General features: G+C 47.0%; 1 protein-coding gene across 2 annotated transcripts in view; it reads left to right on the top strand.

Annotated features, from left to right (window-relative positions):
- Positions 1-221: 221 nt before the first annotated feature.
- Positions 222-25,922, top strand: part of LOC120842246 (neurocalcin homolog) — a 60,972-nt gene continuing 35,271 nt past the window's right edge. Inside the window, exons 1-2 of one of the 2 annotated variants that reach the window (XM_040213276.1) lie at positions 222-303; positions 4,846-4,975. The gene's annotated coding sequence lies outside the window, so the exon portion shown is untranslated. Of the gene's footprint in view, positions 304-723; positions 1,049-4,845; positions 4,976-25,922 lie in introns of those variants that run through there. The other variant, XM_040213277.2, reaches the window with a different exon arrangement.

The following is a 25,922-nucleotide window of genomic DNA, read 5'->3' as shown; positions in this document are numbered from 1 at the left end:
AAACCTCTCAGTTATTTGCGAACTCATCAGTCAATATTTAACCTGTTTGCAGCGTATTATGAGGTATTATTTACTACTACACGTTCTTTAGAGTCAATGGTCTTATTTTGCAGCTTGCGAGCTTTCTGAATACATTTATTTTGTTTTGTTTCGCTGTATTTGAACAAGAGCAAAGGTGCAAACGCGCGGAAGAAACGAGAGCGTTGTTAGCGCCCTCTAAGCAAACTGTTGACAAAAGCTGCCGGTCGTCAGCGCCTGTTTGGTTCACAGGACGCCGTGAGTCTTCATGTAGTTTTTTCGTATGTGAGTATCGTTTTTTCTTACCGCTTCCTTGCCCCCTTACGCGCTACTCAAATCTAATACCCGTCAGAAAGCGTCGGAACGCGTGTTCGTCCTTCTAAAATGCATAAATTCCCCAATTTGTTACGCCGCAGCGCAAACACCCCTACTGCTGGTAGCGGACTGCCTCTGTGTGTGTGTGCGTGTGTCCGCGTCTTTGATTTTAGCTACTTCCTATGTCGATCTTTGCCTGTTTCTTTCTTTTTTTTTTTTTTTCCACACCAAGTTCTGTCTTCGGTGTAGCTAGGCTTCCACCTCCTACGCCTAAACTTGGTGAAGCACCGTTAGATTGCGCGTTTATTTAACTCAGATCCGTGTGGGATTTTTTAATATATATATATTTTTTTCTACTACCGTGGCGCCGCGCAGTGCCCTGCCGCACGCATCGTTCGTTGTCGGAACATACTCGCGGAACTGTGACACTTCGTCGGGTTCGTGCTCGGAGACTGGAAATAACTGTCACCCCCGATTAAAATCAATAACACCCGAGCTCGTCGGATGGACAGAATGTCGGGGGAAGAAAGAAAGAACAGCGCGAGAAAAAATATAAAGAGTATCGCTTACGCGAGCGACATGAGCTTCGCGTCATCAGCTCGGCAGTTGTAGCTGGCGACGTTTTGGTGGTTTCGACGGCGAGAAATTTTGCACTTGGTGCGCGAGAGAGTCCATTTTCATCTCACGGCTATTATAGTCGCGTGTCGAGTAAGCGGTATGTATGCATATACTGTCTCGTATATCTTTGTTCATTTGCTTCTCTTGCTTGTACAGAATTACTGTTACTTCGCAAGCTGAACTTTATTTCCTCTCTCACCTTGTGTTCGTGGTATACAGGCTTGCGTCGCACCAGTAGGCACTCTGTGTTGCTTCTCAATCATTATAATAATAGCGAAAAACAACAGATGACCGGGCAGTTTGCGATATTGTCGAGATATCTTCCCTTATTCCGTTTTGCATATCGGTCTACGGACGTCTTAAGATTATTTATGCAAACACTTTTTCTTGAGGTGTTTATTGCACGTCTGTTTATGTAAAGTTCGGCACTATGCAGTTTTTCGCTTGTGATGTTGGTGTGTGGTTATGCGAATCTCTTCTCACTGCAAAAATGTGTTCCAGGCGTTAATTCCCACCTTAGGTGCGACTGCGTTGACAGCGTTCCATCGCCGGCATTGCCCCCCCCCCCTCCTCCCCCCCCCCCCCCCCCCCCCCCCCCCAAACAGTGCACAACGTGATTCCCCGCCATTTCGGTGTGTGGTCGCTGGTCTATTGTCTGGCTCTGGACAAACTTTCTCGTCTTGTTTTTTTTTGTTTTTTTTTTCGTGCTGGAGCACCTCTGGAACAATTCCGACCTGTGTATGCTTCAGTCGTCATTCCTTTATTTTGGCTTAAAATAATTCTAACCATATCACAAGAAACCATTTCTCCTAAAGATGGTGTATAGGTCTGGCCTCGCAAATACTGTGGAATGTTGGGTCTGATTACACGGAAATAAGCAGTGCTCCAGGTGCTATCTGATAGGCGGCACCACTGTATACTTTCATTGTAAGTCTCGTGCTCTCATGCTCACGCTCATCCTTGTGCTCCAATGCAAATGTGTGAGCCAGCCTTCAGGAGGATGAGAGATCAATGACATCAAGTATCTCGTGACTCTCTGGAGAAGAGTTGTGCCTTAGAGCCAAAATGGATTGTGTTACCAGCTCATTTTATTGAAATTTTGAACTGACTCCCTGTAATCCCAAGCCACCCAGCTGGCGTGCGTAGCCGACATATGGCATGTAAAAAAAATCTTGCATCAAAAGATGCTCTCAGGAGTTTAGGATACACACATTTATCGGTGATTGCATGTAGGTGCCTAGGCAAGGATTGTTTTACAATGTGATCTCAATGCTTATCTGCCTGAGTTACTCTAGTTTTATGTACTCGGTATAGAGTGCATGCTGGTAAGGACAGTACAAAAAGTTACTTATTAATCTTCGTTTTTCGTTGCACTTCAAACGGAGGTCAAAATTCGGCAGAGACACTTAAGACTGTTTACGTGTAGGAATGTGAAAGCATCCATACATGGGCAGCGCATTCCTACGAGCAGCGTGTCATGTCTTTCCTTTTCACATGGCGCTCCAGCGGTGACATCATGCTCCTTCAGTATGCAGGCGCGGCGCCCCCACTGGCTCCACAGCTTCCGTGACGTTGCTGTGCTTTTCTTTGTGTTTTATTTCTGAGGCTTTGACCTTGAGCAGCCCTGCGGGCTTCCGTGACAAGGCATCTGATATGACTCATCGCAGCCAATGGGAATTTAGGTGCCGTTTTCTCTGGACAGACAACGCCGGTTTTTTTGTGGTTGTTGATTTAACCTGTGTTTATTATAGCAGTTCGGCTATGGATGTCTTTTTTTTCTAACCATAATTCAATGTCTTCGGGTTTGTTGAAGCGGGTGTTGGGTGTCGCGCCATAATAACCTGAAACAATGGACCAAAATGGAAGAGTGGTGCCCACACAGGCTGTTGTGTGTATATTAAGTCATTATCTTATTTTGGTTTGTAGTCTTGGAATATTATGGGAATTACTGACCAGGTCACTTGTGCTTGTGCACTTCCTCTAGTGGTATTGTACTAATGGTTTTAACTGTGGGCGTTCTGAGGTACTGCTACAAGCCATTATTGGAATGGTAGTTTATTAAGGTGTTTGCTTCAGTTTTACCGAGTTCTACAATAAACTACATATTGATTAATGCGACCCATGCTAACAAAGAAAGTTGAAAGCTAAGCAAGAATGATACGCATAGGATATGCATGGAATAACCTCTATTTCAATCGATGGACACACTCTTTCTCGAGTTGTTTTATGGGCTCTCAGCTGGTTGTACTAGCTCAAAGGAAGCTCATGCATTTTATGCTCTGGCTTTCTTCCTTTTTCTCTCCCACACGCTATGAACTGCAGTGTGCAGACACACTCGGCCACTGATGCCCCACGCCCATATGGGTGCCACTTGAGTTGCACACTTCATTCTGCACGGGAACGTTAGTATTCGGCTGGGGCCAGTCTAAACTTTGCGGGGGGGGGGCTGCATGCAACCCCATGAGAAAGGAAATATCCGGGCCTGCCGCTCTTGCAGCCAGCCCTCTCCCGGCTTTCCCGCCAGTTGTTAGACATCCACTGTGTCAGTCGGTCCTAGCTTTCGTGGGGTGAAGAAAGAGCTGCCTCTTTCACCACCGCTTGCACAGAATCAAGCAGTCTTTCAGCGGCAATCGCGCCCGAAAGCCGAGCCAACGGGGAGAACATCCGGCCGGCTCTTTCTAAGATGCAATGTACCACCAGCGCGCAAGCGGGTTATCGTGGTGCCGACACACTGACCAACGCTGTGGCTGTCTGGGTTTGAATTTTTTTGTGTTCTGGGAGTTGTTCCAAAGCAAACAAGTGGATACGGGTAAAGACTGGGTTGGAACCCCCTCCCCCCTCCTCTCCCTCTTTCCTTTCTCATAGCCCCTAAAAATAGAGCACCCTACGGTCCGAGGGAGGACAGAGAAGCCAGCTGAATTCTTTGTTCTATGTTCTGCGATTTGGGGTTTGGCAGGGGGTTTTGAAGGTGGGGAGGGGGATTAGTTGGAGATGGGGAAGTCGTTCGCGTGTAGACTTTTTTCATTCTTTCGTTCACTTTGTTTTGTTTTCTATTGATCGAGGATTAGGTAACATTGTTTTGGCTTTGGATTTGTCTTGTATCCGATTTGTAGGCGCTGCCCAGATAAATATGTTGGGCTTTGGGTTGCTCACGCTGGATTCTCGTGGTGCGAGAAGTTTATGTAGCGTTTCGGTTTCACGTTTATTTCTGTTTCTTGATGGGAAGGGGTCAAATGCGAGGATTAATATAATTTATTTGACCATTTTCGGCTTGTGAAAGATTAAACGATTCCCCCTCTGTATGCCACTCTTGCCTCTCGGTTCGACTAATCATTATGTCACAGTTTGGATTCGATCGGATGTGCCAAAATTGTGAAATCGCTGGATGCTAGCTGACTGTAACTGACTCGGACGAGGTTGAGAATGCCAGTGGCAACATCAATCTTGTGTGTGCGTTGCGTCCTCTCCGTGCTTTAACCTCTAACATCATCCGTCGAAAGAAGATATTATTGCACTGTAGAAGGAGGCACATTTAATCTTCCTTTATATGTGTTGATTGTTAAGCATAAACCAGTTCAGCACTTTTTTTTTCTTGTTTTGTTTGAATGGAATCAATGGAAAAGCCAGCTTTATCTTGCAGAAACAAAGCGTTTCAAAGACAAGCTCTCCCATCTTTCCATTGAGGAAAATCGACGGGTATTAGGTTTGCCGCTTTGTGTACTTCCACGACTTGAATCTTTCTAGTACAAGTGCATTGGGTTATTGGCCGCTGACACTGTCTTGGGAGTTCCGACCCATTCGCACCCCACCGAGTACCGTTGAAATGGCCCCTAGCGTCTTTACAAGTGTGTGTGCAAGGGCAGGTGGACTAATTGGGGTGGTGCCCTCTCCCAGGTGCCCTTTCCCCCAGCATGGCAGCGAGGAGGTCGGCCCTTTCCTGCCAGCGGCTACGGCTGTGCCTCGACTCTCCCCAATGAAGCCCACCACGCGGCCACCTCACGCTGGCACCCTGCGTCCCCACTAGGTGAGTCCGCCCGCCACCCATCTCTCCCAAAAAGAAGAGCCGTGCGTCCGCCTCCGTGGGGTCAATGTTCCACAAGGGGCAGCCATCTGAAAGGTGCCCATGGCACCTTTCGGCATTCCCTTGTGTTCCCTTCGACAGGGACGGGTCTTTCACCGAATAACCAGAGTGCCAACGGGAATGCTGAGAATGTAGGTACACATGCTGCACATGCTTACCCTATCTGTATAAAAGATCTCTAGAAAATAACCAAAATAAGGCATCGGAGGATGCACGTACAAAGTGCCATTCGTTTTAGTGTTTTTTTTGCTTCAGAACAGTTACTGGTGCAAATGCCAGCATGTGCCGCATGTCTAACTACACACGCGGTGGGCTGCTTCAGACTTGGAGTGGCTCAGTAGAACTTTCGTTTGAATGGATCGTTTGAGTTGATTCGCAGTCGTCATTCATGTCCTAGGGACTCCTTGTCGGCCTCGTCCACACCAGGCAAAGTGGTTAGAGGAGACCACAATGGCGGCACAGTTGAAGACTAACCTCTAGCAGTTTGACACAGATTGTGTTGTGAAAAAGAAAAGCAGAAACATCACGCTTGCACTGAATTGCCCTCGTTTAGTTTACGCCAGCTCACGCTCTTTAAACGGAGCAGCATATCCCCAGCCGGGTTTTCAGTGTTTTGGCGGTACCTGCTGCTTTCTAAGCAGGCAAGTCTGGAGAAAGCGTGCTCATGTTCGTAGGCTGCCCAGTAATGCTGCAGTATGTTGTGCCCTCGTGCCCTCTTTTATGAGGGTGCAGAACTGCATCTGGCATTCTCAACAAAAACACCTCCAATATTTTATTTCTTTTTGAAGTGGGGGGGGGTTGGGAGGCAAGCGTTTTGCTGATTCCCATCTGGGAACTAATGATTTAGGTAATTTCTTATTTTTAGCAGGCTATTTCTAAGACCAGAAGTGGCTTGCTTGAAGTTAAGTGAGTGAAAGTGTTGCCCATCGGTGTCGCCGAAACCGACGCACTAGTAAGTGAGGTTGCTCATTGCACGTGTCATTGTGCTCGTACAATAGCTGTCTTTTATACTTTCCCTCACTTTGTTTTGAACGAGCCGCTCCAGCTATGTTTGATTCGAGAAAATGGACTACTGCCGTGGCTCTGTTTGTTTCTGGTGGAAACTTACAAAAAGCACACAGATACTGCTGTGGCTGTTTGTTTTTGGTGCGAGCCAACATATGCACCAACCGGCGGCTATTTTCGTTTGCGACTCTTTGAAGACATTTCTCATTTCTTGAGAGCTAGCTTTCTGTTATCCTAAACGAAGGACGAGTGACTCACCTCGTCTGTTGTCTCGTTCTCCGGTTCGTTGCGTCCTCATTCACTTAATTTTTCGGTTGACCGAACATCTTTGTGTCGCGGCCAGCTCGCTACCGAGCGTTGGGCACATTGCCTGATCTGTGTATCTGTTCGCTTTGTTGGAGTTCGGAGAAATCTAAAGTTGTGTATGTTCCAGTGTTTGTAAATAGGAGATGGCTTATCAAATTAATGTGTGCCAGTACAGAACCATTTTATATTAATTAGGAAAATCTCAAAGAAGCAGGTAGTTCGAGAGAAAAATGAATTTGGGGACTCAGATTTTTGTGCTTGTGTGTTGTTGCTGTAATGTGTAATTTCTGCCTAGCCCTCACCATTTTTATTTTTGTTTGTTTATCTTGGAGTGTGTATTACGTTCCTGGTATTTCTTTTTCTTTCTTCTTTTTATATTTTACCTTCCTTCCCTTTGCTTTCACATCTTTGTCAGTTCTTACTCTGTTGGACCTGTCAAATCTCTCGGGCCAGCACAGTGCCAGCACCCCTTTTGCTGGTGCTAATGCACCACTGGTGCAAAGTGGCAGTTTGTGGATGGCAACAATTTGGCATTGACATGGTCTGAGTTTTCGGCAAGGCAGAACACCAAGGAAGGAGTGAATGCGGGAGAGGAGGATCTGAGAAAAAAGTCAAAATGCTTACATGTGTATTAAAATTCTTAGATGGAGGTTGAGCTGGGGGGAGTGAGCGAGCGAGCTTATACGAGTTTCTGTCTTGCGGGGGAGGCGAGGTAAAAAGAAAACATCCTTAGCTAACAATGCCGGGAAAAGTAAGAATCCATTTATTAAAGAGCCTGTGATCCTGAAGACTGCACGTTAGCAGGATGTGTGCTGGGGCTCCCAATTAGGGTCAGAAAGGGACAAGGAAAGTCCCGGGCCGGACATTCAGGCGACCTGGACACATTTGACCTTTTGTTGCGAAGAGCCTTCTTGCTTTGTATCGAGGTCAAACGCTTTAGTTGAGTTGAGAACGAGAGGAAGGGTGCCTCGGAGATGAGCGACCCCTCTCAATATTACGACATGTCTCGTTTTCCAAATTGGCACTGCCCGTAAATTGCAAGGGTGTGTCCGCCTCTAAGGGGTTGACCCGCACAAACTAGTTGAAAGACAATTGACCTTTTTTCCGCCCTCCATCTTTTTTTTTTTTCTTTTTTTTTTTTCCCGTTATTTATTTATTTTTTTTTTTCTTCCCCCTTTTTTTTTATTGCGTGAGTGTGCGTTATCTCGGGCATGGAAGTGTTAGGCGAACACCACCGGCATAGGCGACAGTGCGGGCGATGCAGACGAAGGAAGCAGACGACGCGCCGTCGTCTGCTTTGCCGTTTTTCGTAGAAGTCGCCTCTTGGCGCCGCGTGCGTCGAAAAGCGTTTGCGAGGCCGCTCCGGACTTGTCTGACGATCTGAAGACTGCCCCACGGATTGGATTTCGGTTTGGGCCTTGGCTCTGGACCGGATACCTTGTGTCGCCGCCTGCTCTGTCTGCTGGAAGTGCCAGCCGGTGAACTCCTGGAGCCGAAGTGGTCTTGGGTGAGTGCCATTCTCTCTACTCTTTGGTGCCACGTATTGTGGGTAAAACACCTTGCTGCTCCTTCACCCACACGATCCTTGTCCACTACACATTGTTGGTTGTGTTAGCCGCTTATTTAAAGGTCAGGAGTATCGTAGCAGGGCAAGGCGTGACAAAATTTTATGTGACTGTTGTCGGAAAATACCAAGAGGCTTTTAAAGCTAATATTTTTGGAGAAGTAGTTTACGGTCACTGAGCCGAAGCATTACCAAAGCTTGGAAGTTTGTGCTGGAGGCGAGACAAGTGAAACTTGTTCCCGACGATCCCATCCTGTCAGCGGTCCTAGAGCTATAAGGAGGTTGCAGATTTTGCTACATGTGCAGTTTACAGGGCGGGACACAAGCGGACGTCTATTTGTATTTGCACTGCTTCTGGTGTAAATACCCACCGTCCTTTTTCGTAGTCCGAAAAAGGACGGTGAATAATCTCCTTACCAGCCTCAAATGTTGCCACTAATTTGAGGCGCATTAAAGGTCGACGGTGCCTAATATTTGAGTTTATTTTAGTCTGCCTTTTTCTACAGTACAGGAAGGGAAGTGGAGAAAAGCCTACCTTGTAACTTGGAATGATAGATCGATTGATTTGTGCGCTCTACTGCTGGGTGAAAGGTCAACGACTTGGAATGCCATAGGAAACATTATACCCCTGGAGCTGGGCGATGGCGTCGCTTTCTAGCAATAGACCATTTGCTATATCCCCCAAGTGCCCCGGCCCGTGCTAAAAGAATCATGGGAACAGTGTTCTTTCAGCTCCTTAGTGATCGGTAATTTCGACCCTATCCTTGATTACACAACTTTTGAGCGTAATTCGGGGTCACCCTGAACAAGCGCCTGATATACCCCAATGACCTGTCATATCGCTTTTAAAATTTCTCCTCAATGTCAGCGTTTTTGACGCTGTGCATGCTATCCACCCTTTAACCTGGATGGGCTGCCAGAAATCTCTTACATTATTATTGTGCTGATATTAAGTTAACTATGAGCTAAATTCTGGTTTTTGTTGTTGTGAATTATCGGCTTTTTAAGCAATTTCTTCTCAAACAACAATTACGAGAATGATAATATTGTAAGAGATTTCTGCAGCTCATTCCAGGTTGAAAGGTGGATCGCATGCGCAGTATCAAAAATGCTGACATTGACGAGCAATTTTAAAGTGATATGACAGGCCCTTGGGGAATATCAGGCGCTCGTTCGGGGGTGACCCCGAATTACGCTCAAAAACTGTGTAACATGGAGTTGGTCGAAAATTAGCGATCACTAGTGAGCTGAAGGAACACTGTTCCCATAATTCCTCGGGTGCGGGCCGGGGCGCTTGGGAATATAGTAAATGGTCTATTAGAGCTAAATGTAGACGAAGAATGCATAATTGCATGACCTTATTCTTGACGACACTAGATGAATGTCCTTTTGACTGTAATGGTGAGAAAGCCTGTGCTTCTAGACTTCATTTCACGAAACACTGACGTTATAGTTTCACGTGCTTTACGGGACATCAGAGAAGACCTGTAACTACTAAGCATTTAAACACGGTGACGTCATCGAGGCTGTCTCGGTGGCATTGCCTGCGAGTACGCCTGTGACCCCCTTTGAAAGCCCTCTCCGAGCTTCGTGCTCGCGTGTGTCGTCGTCGTCGTTCGTTCGGCGCTTTTCGGCAGAGCCACCGCTACCGTATACCGGCGGCCTGCCCTTTTGCGCAGGAGACGTGACTTGAACCACGCCCGAGGTTAGGGCAACGAAGCTGCGGGGTCTCGCTCGTTGCACGGAAATTAGTAGTGCCCTTTGATTTGCTTCTTCTCCTTTTGTATGTGGGGTTTCTTCTTTTCTTTTTTTTTTTTAGAGGATTGGGGGTGGGGGTTGTGAGACGGACTTGTGAACTTTGCTGCGTCGAATTGTCGCCGTCGTCGCGGTCACGCTCACTACTCGTTGGTTCGTCCGGTATACGTGATTTGAATGCGTTGGATGAGCAAGCGCGCGACGGGCGGCTGGATCACGCGTACAGATGCCGGCTGATAATTTAAGCTGATCGTTATCATTATGTATATATTTTTTTAACTCTGAATAAACTTTGTTTGGTCCGTAACGCGTGCAGAATGGGAGGCGGTTCCTGTTTACACGGGCTTGTCAGCAGTCATTAATGCGGCTCGAATTCTTCTTTTCCCCGGGAACGAATGAGATGTTTCGGTGGCGATCCATGAATGCACAATTCATCCCGTTTCAGACGTCATAGCCGATCGTGGAAAGTAGGGTGCCGACATGTCTGTCTGTCTGAGCTTGAAGACATGGTTTGTTGCACTAAGTGCGCCAGCGCGTGACGCAGCATGTGGTGGCTGTGCGAAGTGCGCTTATTTCGCCGGTATGTGGAGAACAAAATGTCGCTATTCAAGAAATGTAAGGCTACCTGTCACCGGCGAATTTAAATTGGCTCATCGAGAATGGAGAGGCGAAAGAGAAACTGTTCATTTTATGAACCGAAATGGCGATCGTATACGGGGAGCTTGGCGCTACTTTCCCAGGATCCAGTTGCTGTAAGCGGGGGTCACACATGCTCATACATCGTCCACAAGACAGTCTGCTAAGACGAGTCACCGCTACATCTGTGGTTCGAATGCCGCGTGCCAAGCTTTATCCTCCAGCTCATTGCCATGCGGCTTTCGAAGCTGCCATCTCGAGGCGATTCGCGTTTGATTCTGTATGCAGCCTGTCTTTTGCATGATGTCGGAGCAGTGTGACCCCTGGGGTGCTATGTTGCGTTTTTTTTGGACTCCCAGGAGACTTGGAAGAGGGAAGTGACGTCAACGACACAGCAAATGCAGATTGGATGTTGACAGAAGAAAGCGAAATCAACACCCAATCTGCGCTTGCTGTGTCGTTGACGTCACTTCCCTCTCCCTAGTCTCCTGGGAGTGCAAAAAGCGCAACATAGCCCCCCAGCTTTAGGCTCTACCATCTACCATCGCCGCAGGTATGACGTAGAAGAACCTACACTCTTAGAAAAAAAAAAAAAAAAGAGGAGAAAGGTAGCAACACCGACTGTTCCTCCTTTGCGGACAAGTTGCCCAGAGAAGGGAGGAACGGCAGTTCAGATGAATAGAGGAGGACGAGTTCTTCCTTGTTCAGTTGGCGCAGGGGTAAAACATCGCGCTACTGGCCAAGTGGTCAAAGATTGGATCCTCAGAGGAGCGGGTTTTTTTTTTTTTTTTTTTTTTTTTTTTTTGTCGTCAAGTTTTTTTGTTTTTTTTTTTACTTTTATTTATCAAAACGCATGTAAACAAACCCAGAACGATGAAAGGAAAATTAAAGTCCTTATTCTTCACCGAGACGTTTTCCTCCTTCTCCAGGCAGACCGGAGAAAGCTTTCGCCCTCCCGACCCATCTTCTTTCGGTTTCGTTTTTCGAGCACATCGCGCACGTTGTTTAATAAATTAATGTTGAGTTGATTGAGCTTCAGCAGCAGCGAAGGCCGCCTGTAATTCCGTCTTCTAGTCCAAACGTTTCAGAACATTTTGGTTGCATTGACGTTTTTACCACTAATTTTATCAAACGAGCTGACGAAGCCGCTAGAAACAGCGAAGTTCCGGAGCAGTGCCAGCAGCGCTACATACACTGGGTAGAACGGCCGTCTCCGATTTGCGGGACACACGCGGAACTACAGTAGCGAAACCACGAGGAACTGTGTCGACGTTCTCGACGTTATGGAAGTCGCGGGAACTGCGTCCAAGGCAGGCAGGTTTTCCTGCCGGCTGCCTGGGTGCCTTCCGTGCTGAGTTCGGTTCTGTTGTCCCGTGCCGAGTGCCAACCGGCATTCAACGTGATTCTGTATTTCTGCTTGTCAGCGACATCGTGATGGCAGTGTTGTGGGTTGTGAACAGAAGACTGGAATTATCGCCGATGTTACCGTGTGTTCGCGTATCAGTGGTGTAACAAGGTGAGATGACGTAAACTGTCGGGCATTGATGCCGCTGGTCGGGCCGTGATCGGAGGGGGCGGGGTGTCGCAGGATGACATTCCGCTTTAAATTAAAGAGTTTAAAACCACTTGAGGGATTAGGTGCGGTCGATCGACGTGTGGATAGTCATGTTGGAACGCTGGTCTGAACGGTAGGCTCCTATCGTACAGTGGCCAATGTGACTGTCGGTCCCCGAGAGCGATTGCGCTCTGGAGAAAAGACTGAACAGTACGAAAGTTTAAAAGTTGAAATTTCTGGCTGTGCGGACTATACAGGAATTATGTTTTTCAATATCGTTGATTATGACGAGACGGGACGGATTTTGTGAATAAAAGAGTATGTTATTGATAATCTATGTATATTATAGACTTTTTTTGTGAGCTAAGAGAACATACATATGTCAAGGTGTGCCGCGTATGAGAAGAATTTCGTGTCGACTTAGCACCAGGTGCGGACTATGCAACGAATGCGGACTATCTAAGCAAAAACTTTCATTTTTGACCCCAAATTTGCCTCTGCCGACTATACACCGGGTGCGGACTATAGTCCGGAAAATACGGTATCACGGAAAGTACGTATATTTACAATGGAAGTTTAGCATTAAAAAAAAGGTAAAATCGAAAAAAAAAAAACGCTATCCATTATTTTACTGTTTAAATATATTACGGTTCCTGTAGAAACTGCCCTCCAAGTGGCGCGCTGGGATGAGCGCTAGACGTTTTCGAGCTCGCAACGGCGTAGCTCGGTACACTTAACAGTTGCCGCAAGTCGCGGCTTTGACTGCATTCAAGTTGATCGAAAAGCGATTTCTCTGCCCGTGAAGCATCACTTCCAGCTGAGTGAATATCCGCTCTACAAAGATTAATTCAAGACGGCAATTGCAGCCGTGCGAGAACAGCACAAATAGAAAAACAAACACTACAATATAAATACTGGCTACGAAGGGCCGTGCGGGAAAACAAACTCATGGCTTCGAACCACATTGGAGCGGCTCGATTTATTGGCTTTCAAATAATTACGGCATGATCGAGCATTTTCTTTTTAATAAGAGATTCATCCCCTGAGCCATTAAGAGTAGTCTCAGATGTATGGCATTGCTGGAAAAAAATGAACATGTTCGGAATATTTTTTATTACATAGGGAGTCACCGAAAAATTCCGTACGTTCAAAACGACCAGTATAAAAGACGGAAACGCAGGGCTCGGGTGTAGTGATCGCGGTAGTGTGCTGTTGTATTGATGTTTGTATGTGCGATGCCTGTATATGCGCTCAATATATGTTCACCTGATGCTTGTAGTGTGTGTAACGTGTCTATATGTTAGAGATTCCCGAAGAAAAGGAAACGCAATGGCGTAAGAAAATATATATATTTTTTTTGTAAAACGTGAATTAGGCGGTACTTAGCGCCACCTAGCCAGCTACTCGCGATTACTCTGCTTGACCCTGCCATCTGGTGGCAAGCGATTTAACATCCTTTTACGCTACGCGGCTACGCCGTAATAGGGAGTTTTAGAATAACGTACGCAATTTTAGCGAACGCTAGCGCTAAATTTAGCGCTTGTATTGGCTCACGCGACGCGAGAGAGTTATAGAATAGCGTTTCTCCGTCGCGACGCAAAAGCCCAAGCATCTCGCGCTTGCGACGCCACCAAGATACAGTCACAATTTTTATTTCACACACGAAATGCTGTAACTTTAGAAAAAAACAAGTTTTTTTGGTTTAGAGTACCATTTTAGATTTGTTTAAACGCGAGAATGCGACGCGAGCGGTTGACCGGTCGTGTCCGCTTGCGTCGCCTCGGCAAGAAAGGTCTCGTGTGCTGACCTTCGCATATCGTACCTTCGCCGAGAAATGTTCGCGCGTCACAAGCATCAAGCTGTCGGTGATCGTGGCCAAACCGAGTACAATTTCGTTTCGTATTGAAAATCGCAGTCGCGAGGATGCCGCCGACGTCGCACTCACGACACCGCCAAAGCAGCCGCCGACATAATCCTGAAAGCCGCCATTTTTTTAACTCTGCTCGTCTTGGCTTAAGCCAACTTCTCATCACGAATCCTCCTTGGAGAAGCGCAAAGACTCTTTGCGTACGCACGCTATTTCCGAGAAATAGCGCACGCTAAAATTGCGCACGCAAAGCGCGAAACCTGGTTTGCGTTCGGAGCATGCGCAGTGGCGATGACGCTATTCTTTGCGCACGCGAAGCTTTAGCGTGCGCTATTCTAAAACTCCCTAATTTTGTGTTACCGTGCTGAGAAAAGCGAAGAGGTTGCTTCGGATTTGCTTTTTTTTTTTTTTTTTGAGAGCGGCTTTTGGTTTTGCGGGCGAATGGTTTTCACTCCTCCGTGATGTGCGGTTGACGCAACGGTTGACGAAGGAATTGTGGCTCGAGGAATAGCAAAGGTAAGACATAAAGTGCGCGAACTGGGTGCCGGTTGTCTCCGTTGAACATCGCAGTGCTGACGATGAGAAGACCGAGCGACTGCATGCATTCGAAACGTAAGTTTCTTTACCTGCAGGGGTAAAGAAACTTCGGAAATGAATACAGTTCGCGGAAAGCTCGTGTTACGTTTTTATATGGTGCTCCTCTCGCTTCGTACAATAGACTTAGTGTTCTCGTTAAGCCTTATCGAGCTCGATTTGCTCGATTCGTGGCCGCCATAATGAGATGCAGTCGACGGAGGAACTTTTGCTCCCCTGCTTAAGGGACGAAAGTTTCTCCCTTTTTGAAGGAACACATGTGTCAAGAGCGTTCCTCCCTTTAGGGAGGACTATACTGACCCTTTTTTCTAAGAGTGTACAAAAGCGAGCTCGAGGCTTTTGAGTCCGTGCCGAGCACGCGCGCTGGTTCAGTACAAGCATCGTGCAGGGCAGCACACTGTCGCTTCTGGTCTCGGCCTCGTTCGCCTATCGAGTGAAACAAGCTGTCACAACACCGCCCGGATAACAGAAAGGCGCGTGCCCTCTTTTTGCTGGGTGCCTCGACAATCAAACAAGCTCGACAGCCTGACATTATGAGATAGTGCGGTCGAATTATTTGTCGCGCAATCCGATCCTGAGTAGGGGATGGTGTATGTTTTTCTTGGTTCCTCGAAAAATGAAACCATTCAGTCGCTGGTCCGCGTTCGTTTCGTCCGGTTTCTCGCTTCGTCCGTGTCCAGCCTTGATACATGGGCGTTGAGCGTCATAAAGCCCCTCTATCCTTGGAAAAGTGGCGCCATTTATTGCTGCAGAAATGCTCGAGATACGTGTCGCGCGCCACTTCTGGGGAGAACATGGCGTCTGAAATCTAGCTCAGTGCTGAGTGCTGCGTTGTGCCGCCATGATCTTCCCAATGCACGTTGTACGTGACTGTTGGACGGGCGCACCTTGCGCTACTTTTAAAACATGAAGGGGCTTTACGACGTTAACCAGGCGGCATCGCCACCCTTCGCATGACAGCGGCGTATCCCGCCACGTTTTGACACTTCTAGGGTGCGGTAAGGAAGCCACGTGTGTCGGTATGTTGACACAGCCGGAAGACTGTCTCCATGGGCGTATGATGTCTCATCTGTAGATGAGCAAATTTAGCCAGTGCAGTACAACCGCCAACCTGGGAGTCTCTAACGTGCATCACGCGGTTGTGATACACGACTGCAAGCCGGTACGATGCTCATCCCGATTGAAACGCATGTTTCGATCTGGATGATGAGCATTGTACCGCCGTGTTATATGGCCGCCTCGCGGCGCAGCTTGTGTCGTAAAACGATGAAACTTTTGTGCTGGATATACCCATAAACAGTGGTTTGGCGGGTTCAGAGCGATTGTCGATTGTGACGTTGGGTGTGGCAGATTATTATATTGTTTTGATCACTCGAGTGGGTGTTTACAAAGAGGCCCGCGGATTCCCTGGACAGCAACATCACCGGAGCGTCGTGTGAAGTTGCAATTTGTGTAATTCAAGCGACTCGCGTATCGATTTTTTTTTTTTTTTTCCTTTTTCCGGCAACTGGATTTGCAAAACGTGTTACGCCTTTAGAAGGGGGAGCATGAACTAACGACAGTGGCGCTCGAGTGGAGAGCTCCTGATCGAGCTGCATCTCGGTGGAACACCATCATTTCGGTGACAGCGGCGGCGACGACTGCGCTGGTCGTCAACACGACGCGGTATAACCTTGCCCCTGATCGACGTGTTCGGACGAGAAAGCGAGTCGATGCGACAGGGCTATTTACGCCGAAATTGACACCCTCCCTTCCGTGTCCCGCCTGTCGGTGTTTTTTTTTTTTTTTTTTCGTCTTTGCGCGCCCGCCGTTTGTTGTTTGCCGAGTTAATTTGAAAACGCATTGTCCGCGTGTCGCACGCGAGGCGGCGCGCTCTTTACTAGCGGGACACGCTTCCGGTTTCGTTTTCGCATTTCCGGTCGGGAAATGACACTGCTGTAGTTTCATATCGTGATCGCGGTTTCTTTTGTTTGTTTATATATATATATATATATATAATTTTTTTTCGCACCGGTGAATAACGATTGCAACAAACGGAATTTTTTTTGGGGGGGTGGAGACGCGGGAAACGCATCAGCACATTCGCGCCGGGCATTTCCTTTTGTGGATTGGGCCGGTTTCGCAGGCAGGAGCAGCTTATTCGCGATGTTTTGGGGTTGCAACAACCGCAATTCCATTCAGTCTGCACGCGGTCGTGATGAGCGACCTCTGAAGCACTGAAGTCTCTGAGCATGCGCACACTCTGTTCTGACCCTTCCTTCCCGCAATCGGCATTTTTCTTTCTTTTTGATTTCTTGGGAAGGGAGAAAAAGGGGGGGGGGGGGGGGGGGGGGTCATTGTTTTGCACGATTACGGCACTATCTTTGCGCGTAATTCGCCTTTTTGACGATTCCCTTTTTTTAGCATCGATAGTTTGGAGCATAAAAAGCGATACAACGGCTCGCTTCTAATGTGTTCTGACGAGTGGAGGAACGTTGGGCTGCTGCCCCTCATTTGTAGTTCACATAAATCCCCCAGACGGCGCTCGTTACTCGAAAAGGGATTTGGCTAGGTGGCGCAAGCCTCCCCCCCGATTAAAAGTGTTCAACCGCATCCATCTATCCATTTACGGGGTCCGTTATCTCGCACTAGTTAGTTAGCAATCACGCGTTCGTTCTTTATACCAAATTTTTATTCAAAAAGGGGAAAAAAATTGCAACGCAAAAGTTTAATTTTCTAAATTTAGAGGGGTGATGGAATTGGGGGGTGTATATACTCCAATTCAGGTTTTCCCGCTAGCTGGACCTAATTGAGCCCGATAAATTCGGCGGAATTTAGCCTAACTTTTGAGCTCAGAAAAAATAAATTAACAATGCTCAACTTAAAAAAAAAAAAAAAAAAATATATATATATATATATATATATATATATATATATTTTTTTTTTTTACTACTACGAATAAAGTCGAAAAGTCACATAACGCACAGCTTGTTTTGAGTTGCGCCCAGCACGACTGAAATCAATTTGTGTCTTTTCGACTTTATTCGTAGAATTAAAATAAATCAACTTTCTTTTTAATGGGTGTATTAGTTGTGAGTGTGCCTCCCTCAAACTAGAGACGCGTCCGCTGACCTTTTGAAGTTCGAGTTCGTAAAAAAAAAAAATATAAAAAAAAAATCTAATTTCCTAGCAAAAAAAAAAAAAAAAAAAAAAAAAAGATCGCTTGAAGGTTGTTGAATTTTAGGACGCAATACATTCGCAAGTTCAAAATTTTCCAAACTTTTCGAACCTCTTGGTTCGATCTTCGATCCTTAGGCTCGAAAAGTAAAATTAGCGCCGCCGATATCATTAGCCCTCGGAAACGATCCACAACAAATTAGAACGAAGTGGGTCTCTGTTTTCAGTCATCCTCATCATCGCCACCACCACCACCACCGCCACAGGGGGTCGCGTGAATATATCGCCTCCCTGATTGGTTGCCGCCTCAATCGTTTCCCGAGTTGATGTAATCGGTTTCGATCCGGGTCGATCCCGTGCAATACGTGTCGCAGCGGCCCCTACGGGTCGTTAACAACCCGGGAACATTCGAGGAAATCTGAAGTGAGCTTCTTGCGCAATGCTTCGTGTGTCCAACGCGAAACCATGCAAGCGATCTGTGCCATTTCGCGGTTGAGGAGCTTTTGCGAAACGTGCACCGTTTTCTCCCCCGTCGCCGAAAGGGATTCTGGGAACTGGCTGTACAGAACGAGTTGCAGCTGGGATGACGCATACCTTCAAAAATCCGACTTTTTTTTTTTTTTTTTTTTAGTTTTAAACGCAGTGTTTGTTTAATAGTTGACAGAAGTTCAACTGATACGCGCATCCGCGGAGATTTGAGAACGAGCTGACGCCGTCTGGCGGAGAAGCCTGACGCTGACAAACGAACTGAATAATTATAAAGATTATACGTTCGCTTCTGAATCGCGTAAAAAGAAAATGATTACCGATGCGGTAATCATTTTCTAAAAATAGAAAAAGAAAATGCTGTATAGTTTTTTTATTATATTTTTTCAAGCTTAAATTTTTGCGCGAGTCGGGCATCACTTGCCCGACTTCTAGAAATATATTTAAAGGGATGCTGAATCGAAATTTGGATTTTGCAAAATAAGGCCGCAGAAGCGTTGAACGGGACGCTACGAACTCCAAAACACGGATGGCCGTATTTCTTGGAAAAGAAGGTCGCGATCAGGCAACACGTTTTAGAAGCTATGGTCGTAGAGCTCTTCTCTCGACGTCGCTGCCTGCCAAGGACGCGCACTCGTGCAGTGCAAGCACTGTACAGGGCCACATGCTCGCACTTGTAGCATCGGCTGTGTCTGGAATGAAAAGCTGAAACAAAGTTAGGAGGTGGATGAAGAGAGGGCTGCGACCGTGTGACGTCACGATCCTCCTGGAACAGTTGAGAAGGAGGGGAAAGGCCTCGCTTCTCTCCTTTGCTTCGTTCATGGTGGCTTCGGTTCACCTGCTCACCATCACCAGCTCGAGGAGAAGGAGTGAGAATCGTGACGTGACATGTCTCGTCGGCCTCCCCGGCCGTGTTCAATCACGCACTTCTATTGCGAGGATGCGGCCAACCGCTAGAGATATCGCTGTACGAGTGATGTTTTGGGGTTTCGCAGCGTTCCAGCCTTGTTTGGTGAACTCCAAATTTCGGTTCACGGACACTAAAGAGGAGCAACTCAAACCAAGGACACCGTTTACAATTCAATGGCGGTCTCTTTTTTCTCCTCGGCTGATTGGTTGCTATAATCGTTGACAGGTGAAGAGTAAAGTGGAAGCTCCTCCCACCTCTTCCCTCTTTAGCAGAGCAAACGCTGGAGAAGAGGCGGCGTCGTCTTCAGCGTTCGCTCTGCTACAGCGCAAAGAGGTGGGAAGGGCTTTCACGTTACTCTCACACTCTAGGCGCACTGGGGAACACGCTGGCGCCATCTGTCGGGTAGCCCTGGAACTACGTATAACTAGACTGGTCTGGAGGTTTTTTTGCGGTAGTTGCGGAATGAAAAACGCGCGTCGCCTATATGAGAGATGGACGCGCTTGTAACATTTCCAGAATTGTTTATAGTCCAGGCGTAGTGATGGGCCGTATATGTCGAACTTCAGATTCGGCGAAGTTAGGCAAATGCCGAACTTTTGAAGGAAAGTTCGGCGAAGATTCGGCAAAACTTCAGCCAATGTCTGCGCACACGCGAGAACGCGATGGAGCCATGGATTACAAATGGACGCCGTGCAGTCGTGCGGTTACCATCGTGCAGTGTAGTACAACCAGCGGTTACAGTGCGGTGTGGAGTAGGCAACACGGTAACTGTGCGTTTGTGAGCGAGTGTGGTTCTCTTCAATATTTTCTGCCTCGAGAACAGAAGATCGACCTGTAATTTACGCAGTGCAGTGCGCAAATGACTAATGATGCGGTGCATTCTAAAACGTTGCAACATTGGCCGACAATTACTCTAAAGCACTCCTCGCAATTATATCAATTCTGTTTTCGACTCAGGAGTATAGTGTGTTCGAAAACAAAATAATATTGCTTTTTTCAATTAGTGTTATTTCGCGATTTTCATGTATCTGCATAAAACTAAACACAGAACTATAATGCTTTACGTTGCACATCCAACATTCACCCTCCCTATCTTCCGAAACGTTCGTGTGTGTCGTAACACCAGAAACCGTCATTTTAAAGGTTAAAAACGAGACGTTGCGAATATGGGAAGCACACTTAATGCAAAGCTGACGTCAAGTGACTCAAATCGAAAAACATGCATATTTACAATATTAGTATTATCTCTTCTGTTGAAGGCTCTGCAGCCGTTGCATTTGTTTTTGCAGACAAAACGGTGACTCTCAGAGAAAGCAAGAACGCAGTGTTATTGCCTTCATTTTAACAATATACACGAAGGAGGGTTATAAGCCCCACGGATTATCGCCGAGAACAAAATGGCTGCTGGTTTGTCGGCGAGTGGTATTACAAAGGGTGGCACCACCCTAGCAAAGCGCACATGAAGGCTCCCTAATGTTACACACACATGCAGGCTTGCGCTGATGATGCCTCAGAACCGAAACTCTCGTAGCGTGATTCGTGACTTCGCCACGCTCGCTTCTACCCAACCTCGTTGTCACGCCACTTCTTCAAGGAGTCACTAAAATTGCCAGTAAACACACAAAAACGACACCGATACAATTATCTTGTAGAATGTCACCTTATTTAGTAATAACTATGTAAATATGCATTACATGTTGCATTTAAGTTAAGAAAAAAGAAACATAAAACCTTTTCCCGTCAAAAAAAAAAAAAAAAAACGAAATATCAACGTTAAGTATGGTAACAATGTATTTTTGCCGAATCTTTGCCGAATCTGTAGAAAGGTTCGGCAAACGTTCGGCTTTGCCGAATCCCAAGATTTGGCGCCGAACTTTCGCTTCGGCAAAAGTTCGGCCCATCACTAGTCCAGGGTGAAATAGTTACAATAATAATTCTTTGTTATTGCGTGCTTCAAAACGACCGACGTCTTGATATGAAGCACGTTCGTGATTTCACATCTTTTGTAAAAACATCTCAAGACGTATTTGGTGGCGTTGAAATACACTTGCATGCGTGTGATCGGACACACTTTCTCCCTCCAGAGGGCAAAAAGCAGGAGTGCCTGCTGAAACGTAGGGTTGCGTGAAGGTCTACGCTAAAGGCTGTGCGCTGCTATCTTTTTGGCTAGGAATTATTATATGTAACACTCGCGCAGCTGTACGACTTGATAACGTCGGCAAGCTGGGAGTGTTAAGTGTGTATAGGTACAGCCAAGAGAACACTCTCGTCCGAAATGTCGATCGTAAACAATTCGGATAAATGTCTTTCGTACCTTTTTTTTTTTTTTTAATTAATTTGCAGGGCATTAGACTTAGTCGCTTTAAAGAACTTCACACTACGCTCGCAAACTCGGGGCGGGAACGAATTAGACAGCATAGTGCGTAAAAGATTAAACAAATATAGATACGTTCATCGAAAGGGTTCCTTTCGATATATGGCGCCACTGGCGTAACCTTTTTTATTTATTTTTAATTTTTTAATTGGGGGTTAGTGAATTGTGGAAATAAAGGCTTTGGCTAGGGGGGACGCGAGCCGCCGCCCGATTGAAAGGGCGCACCGCATTCATCCATCCGTTAGGCGGTTACGAGGGGACGCGTCGCACTCGAGTAATCTATAGCGCAGATGTGATATGAACGAGGTTTTGTGCGCGTTTTCTTCCGGTGAAGAAGGTAGACATTAGAAAGAGTTTTAGTAGATGGTTCCGATACCTATAACGATGGCCGATAACGATACGATGCATGCCCTAATTGGCATCGGCGGACTATCGGGTATCGTTATCGGGGTTATCGGAACGATGTACTATAAGCGCAAGTTCGCCTGCTTCTTTTGCCGGGGTTATGGAGAGATCAGAACGTCGAGCTCTGATTGGTTCTGATTGAAAAATAGTGGGTAGACCCGAAGGCAGCCTGCTTTGAGGTCTACCCACTATCCTTCGATCAGGGCCAATCAGAGCTCGACGTTCTGATCTCTCCATAACCCCGGCGAAAGAAGCAGACGAACTTGCTCTTCGCACAGCTATAGCGTCCCGTAAGAGCGTCGCCTGGCAAAGAGCACTTTATTTATATACATATATATATATTTTTTTTTCTTCTTTTTTTTTTATGGGATAGCGGAAGAATGGCTTCCCGACAGACAGGCCAAAGCAGACGGCCTCGACCTTTCTTTTTGCCGCCTTTACGTGAGCCGAAAATCGGCGCCTCAGCGTGGGCGTCTGCATAATGGATGAGCCGACCGCCGGGGACGCCGGCCTGCATCGGGACCGATTCGAATCGACTGCTTTCCCCTGCCGTCCCGTCGTTGTTTTGATTGGGCAGGCCGCGGAATCGGCGGCGATGTCTTGCATCGCTTATGAATCCGCGACAGTACCCGTCAACGATCCCTTCCCGGATGACTAGGCACACTTTCTCGCCGGTGCGACCAGTACGACGCCATGAGCCTGTGGCCCCTGGGGGAGGTTTCGCGGCCGCGAGACGCGACCACTAAAGTGGCGCCGTATACTTGCGCTCATGCCTGCAGGACGCGACCGTACAGTTGTATTTTGACTCGTTGTTCAAACCGTCATGTGCAGAATTGCCGCGTCTTTTCCCATCGTGGTCTTGTCGTCATTTGCTGTCGTTTCTTTCTTGCGACAGCAAAGACGCATACTGAAGTCAGTGCGTCTGCTCCTGTGGCTCTGAGCAATACCACCTAGGCTACGGGTCCACATGTGTCGGGTTCGAATCCCGGCCAATGTGCCGGCAGTTTGACGGGGGCGACCTATCCCGGAGAAAGGGGCATTGTAACCGATATTTCGGTTGTGCTTCAGCAAACTCTCGGGTTGTCAAAATGAGTTTCCTGTCCTTCTCTGTGACGTGAAATCCCCAAATTTAATTTTTAATGTGAGTTGAGGCAGGCACGTAGCCAGGATTTTGTTTCAGAGTGGGCCCGCCCATGACAAAATGCTGTATGAGGGGGAGAGGGGAGCGGAGGTCCCAGCAAAATGGAAAATTCCGGGGGGGGGGGGGGGGGGGGGGAAAGGGCGGGCCCCATGCCCCCCCCCCCCCCCCCCCCCCCCGGCCACGTGCCTGACTTGAGGTAAAGGAGCGTCGTGTGGGGTGACCGTTGAGACACACGACCCGTGCGAACACTTTTTTATACTGTACGCGAGAGGTTCAACTGGCGCTAGTGTGCTGTCGCAAATCGAACCAGACAGCAACCAGTCGAAACTTGACTTCGGGTGATGCCTATGGGAAAAGTGAGTGCATTTTCTCCCCGCGCTCGATTATAAGAGCAAATATCCCAAATAATTTGTACGTATAGGTAGCTTGGAACGTTTCTCGGTCTGCCAGACGAAACAATTAGTCAGTTACGGCGCCTTTTTTTTTTTTTTTTTTTTTCAAATTCATCGCTTTGAAAGCGGTGCTAAAACGGCTTCGTGCGCGTATTTATGTGCACTGTCGGACACTGTTAGCGCGAACACGACGTCGGCGCTTTTCAGCATGGGGGATGTACGTGCCAAACGAATGAAGGACTTGTGGAACACCAAGAGAGACGTGAAGAAATACGCAGTGGCACTGGATCTGTAACTACCCGTGCATGTACGATCAAAACAAATTGAAGCCCACGTAATTTATTCTTTACGTTGTGAATTTTTTTAACAGCTCGTAAAGAACACAGGCCATTTTCATATAGTGACAGAACTGGCATATTAGGAATATATAAGCGTCACCGGACTGCTGGCGAACCTCCAACACTCTCTATGACCTTTTCGATTGCTATTTTGCTTGGAATCGTCGCTTGGTTTTACACACCTGCTGTAGAACAGAGGTTTGGGTCTGAAATGTAGCGAAATTAAACATCGTTCACTGGTGAAGAAAAATGCTCTGACTAAAGAAATTACACTTCTACAATGTTGATAAATGCGCAAACTATTCGGTACGACCCATATAACAAGCGTTCCGCGATATTTTCCCGCGAAGAGACAAAATTCACGCGCGTTTTCCCATAGGAATGCACAGGAGCACCGCAAAATTAGACTGGTTGCTGTGTGCTTCAATTTGCGTCGCGGTGGCCGCATAGACACTAGCGCCAGTTGAACCTCGAGCGTGTTTGGCGGGCGGCCAACTCTGCTGCCTCGCTCGTGCATTCGAGAGCACGGCTTCGGACGCGACACAACACCCGGCTCCGTTTGCATGTGCGATTCTACGTTAGGAATTTTAAAATCGACAAGAAAACAATGCAACTCGCGCCTTTAGCCTCATACGAAAAGGCAACAATTATTTCCTCTGTTTTGTTGTTGTTTATGCTTTATTTACGAATTTATATCAACGTGAGCGAACGTGGTGACGCACAACCGTGACGCAACCTAAAACAAAACAAAAAAAAAAAATCGATTTTGGTTTTTAAAGGCGTTGCTCAAAACTTGAGAGCTAGAGGCCTATGGCGATGCAACGCTCAGCAGGAAAAAACAGAACAGCTATGCACTTCGGGGTTCGTGTACGTATTTCCAACTACTTATTTAATTTTTATTTTTTTTTATTTTTTGTTTGATTTTACGAGCGCGTGCAAAACTGGGGAGAAGCGAGGGACGTGTGGAGGGTTGAATTCAAGATGGCGACTGCCGTAGCAGACGACGCGAGTGAGCAGACGCCACGCAATATGCAACTCGGGTCACGTGAGCGATTCAGCCACTCGCCATTGGACGGTTGGGGGGGAGGGAAGGGGGTGCGTGCGTGCGTCTTTTTTTTTTTTTTTTTCTGGGTGGGCTTAACATTGTATGTTTTGTGCTGGCGTCGGCTACCCTTTTCTTCTGTTCTTGAGCGAGTGTTGTTCCTGACTGGATGAATTACGCATACGTTAATTTACGTGGGGCCTACGCATGCTCTTGTTTCTAGCGGTTGGTTATGCGATGATGGCGTGGTGGGATGTGTTTCCGGATAGGTAAATAGATTAACCGCTGCGAAAATTGTTCTTTATTTATTTTTTGGCGCACAACTACGCATAGTAGGCGGCTTCTTCGTAGGTCCGTGCACGTAATTCGTGTCATCTCTGCAACACGAATAATGCGGGCAGGTGCACTGACACACGCAGGACGAGAGGAAACGCGGCTGAGCCTGACTGTGCCTCAAAACAGTTGACACGAAGGAGATAGAAACGGTTCCGCAATAAGTACTTCGTTACTACAGCCATAAAGAAAGCCAAAAAGGCAAGCCAATGAACGGAATACAGTGAAACTTTTCACAAAGCTGTCTTTAAGCGGCGGATTTATCATACTCAAAATTAACAGATGTAAGTTTCTTAATAATAAAAAATGTAAGATAGAAAACGTGTTAGTTCTAGGGGTGCCGCGAACCTGCCCAGGTTCGAGTTCGACCAAGTTCGACCTTTCGACGTGATGTTCGACAAGGGTTCGACTGAAGTTCGACTTTTGTGCACATGGGCAAAAATGAGAAAACCAGTTGACACCACCTGGCGGAGGACAAGCGCAATATTTATTGGGTGTATTGGCATCACTGGTTCACATTACTAACGATAGCATTAAAAGCGCGTATTTTCGCTTTTATGTAGTACAAACATTGGTAACAATTTCATTAAATATATCTTTAAAAAAATTCCTAAATTATTTGTTCCCCAGAATTCAAAATATTCGTGTCAAAGCAGGGCAAAGCTGTCCATAAGTCGAACTTCTTCGAACTTCAGTGAAAGTTCGGCGAACCAGTCGACCCTTCAGGTTCGACGTCAGAATCGAGGTTCGACAAAAGTTTGCGACATCCCTAGTTATTTTTATGCACAGGGAGATAAAACGCAGAAACAAACCGTCTGGTTGACGCCGCTATACTCAGATGGCGCCACGCACGCTCAGATTCAAGTTTTTGCTCCATGTGTGCCTCCATTTGTGAGGGGCAGCGTCAAGCAGACGGTTTGGCACACGATCGTTTTTGGCGGCGCGCAGAAGGCGAACGTGGTGCCGAGCGTGCCGAGGGAAAGAGCGAGAAAGTGACAGAAGAGGGGAGGAAGAAAGCAGACGATACGTTA

This window comes from Ixodes scapularis, unplaced genomic scaffold (genome assembly GCF_016920785.2).
Source record: "Ixodes scapularis isolate PalLabHiFi unplaced genomic scaffold, ASM1692078v2 PGA_scaffold8__174_contigs__length_109621045, whole genome shotgun sequence".
Taxonomy (NCBI): Eukaryota; Metazoa; Arthropoda; class Arachnida; order Ixodida; family Ixodidae; genus Ixodes; species Ixodes scapularis.
The sequence above is the reverse complement of the archived record's forward strand: the minus strand, read 5'-3'. Positions and strand labels throughout refer to the sequence as shown.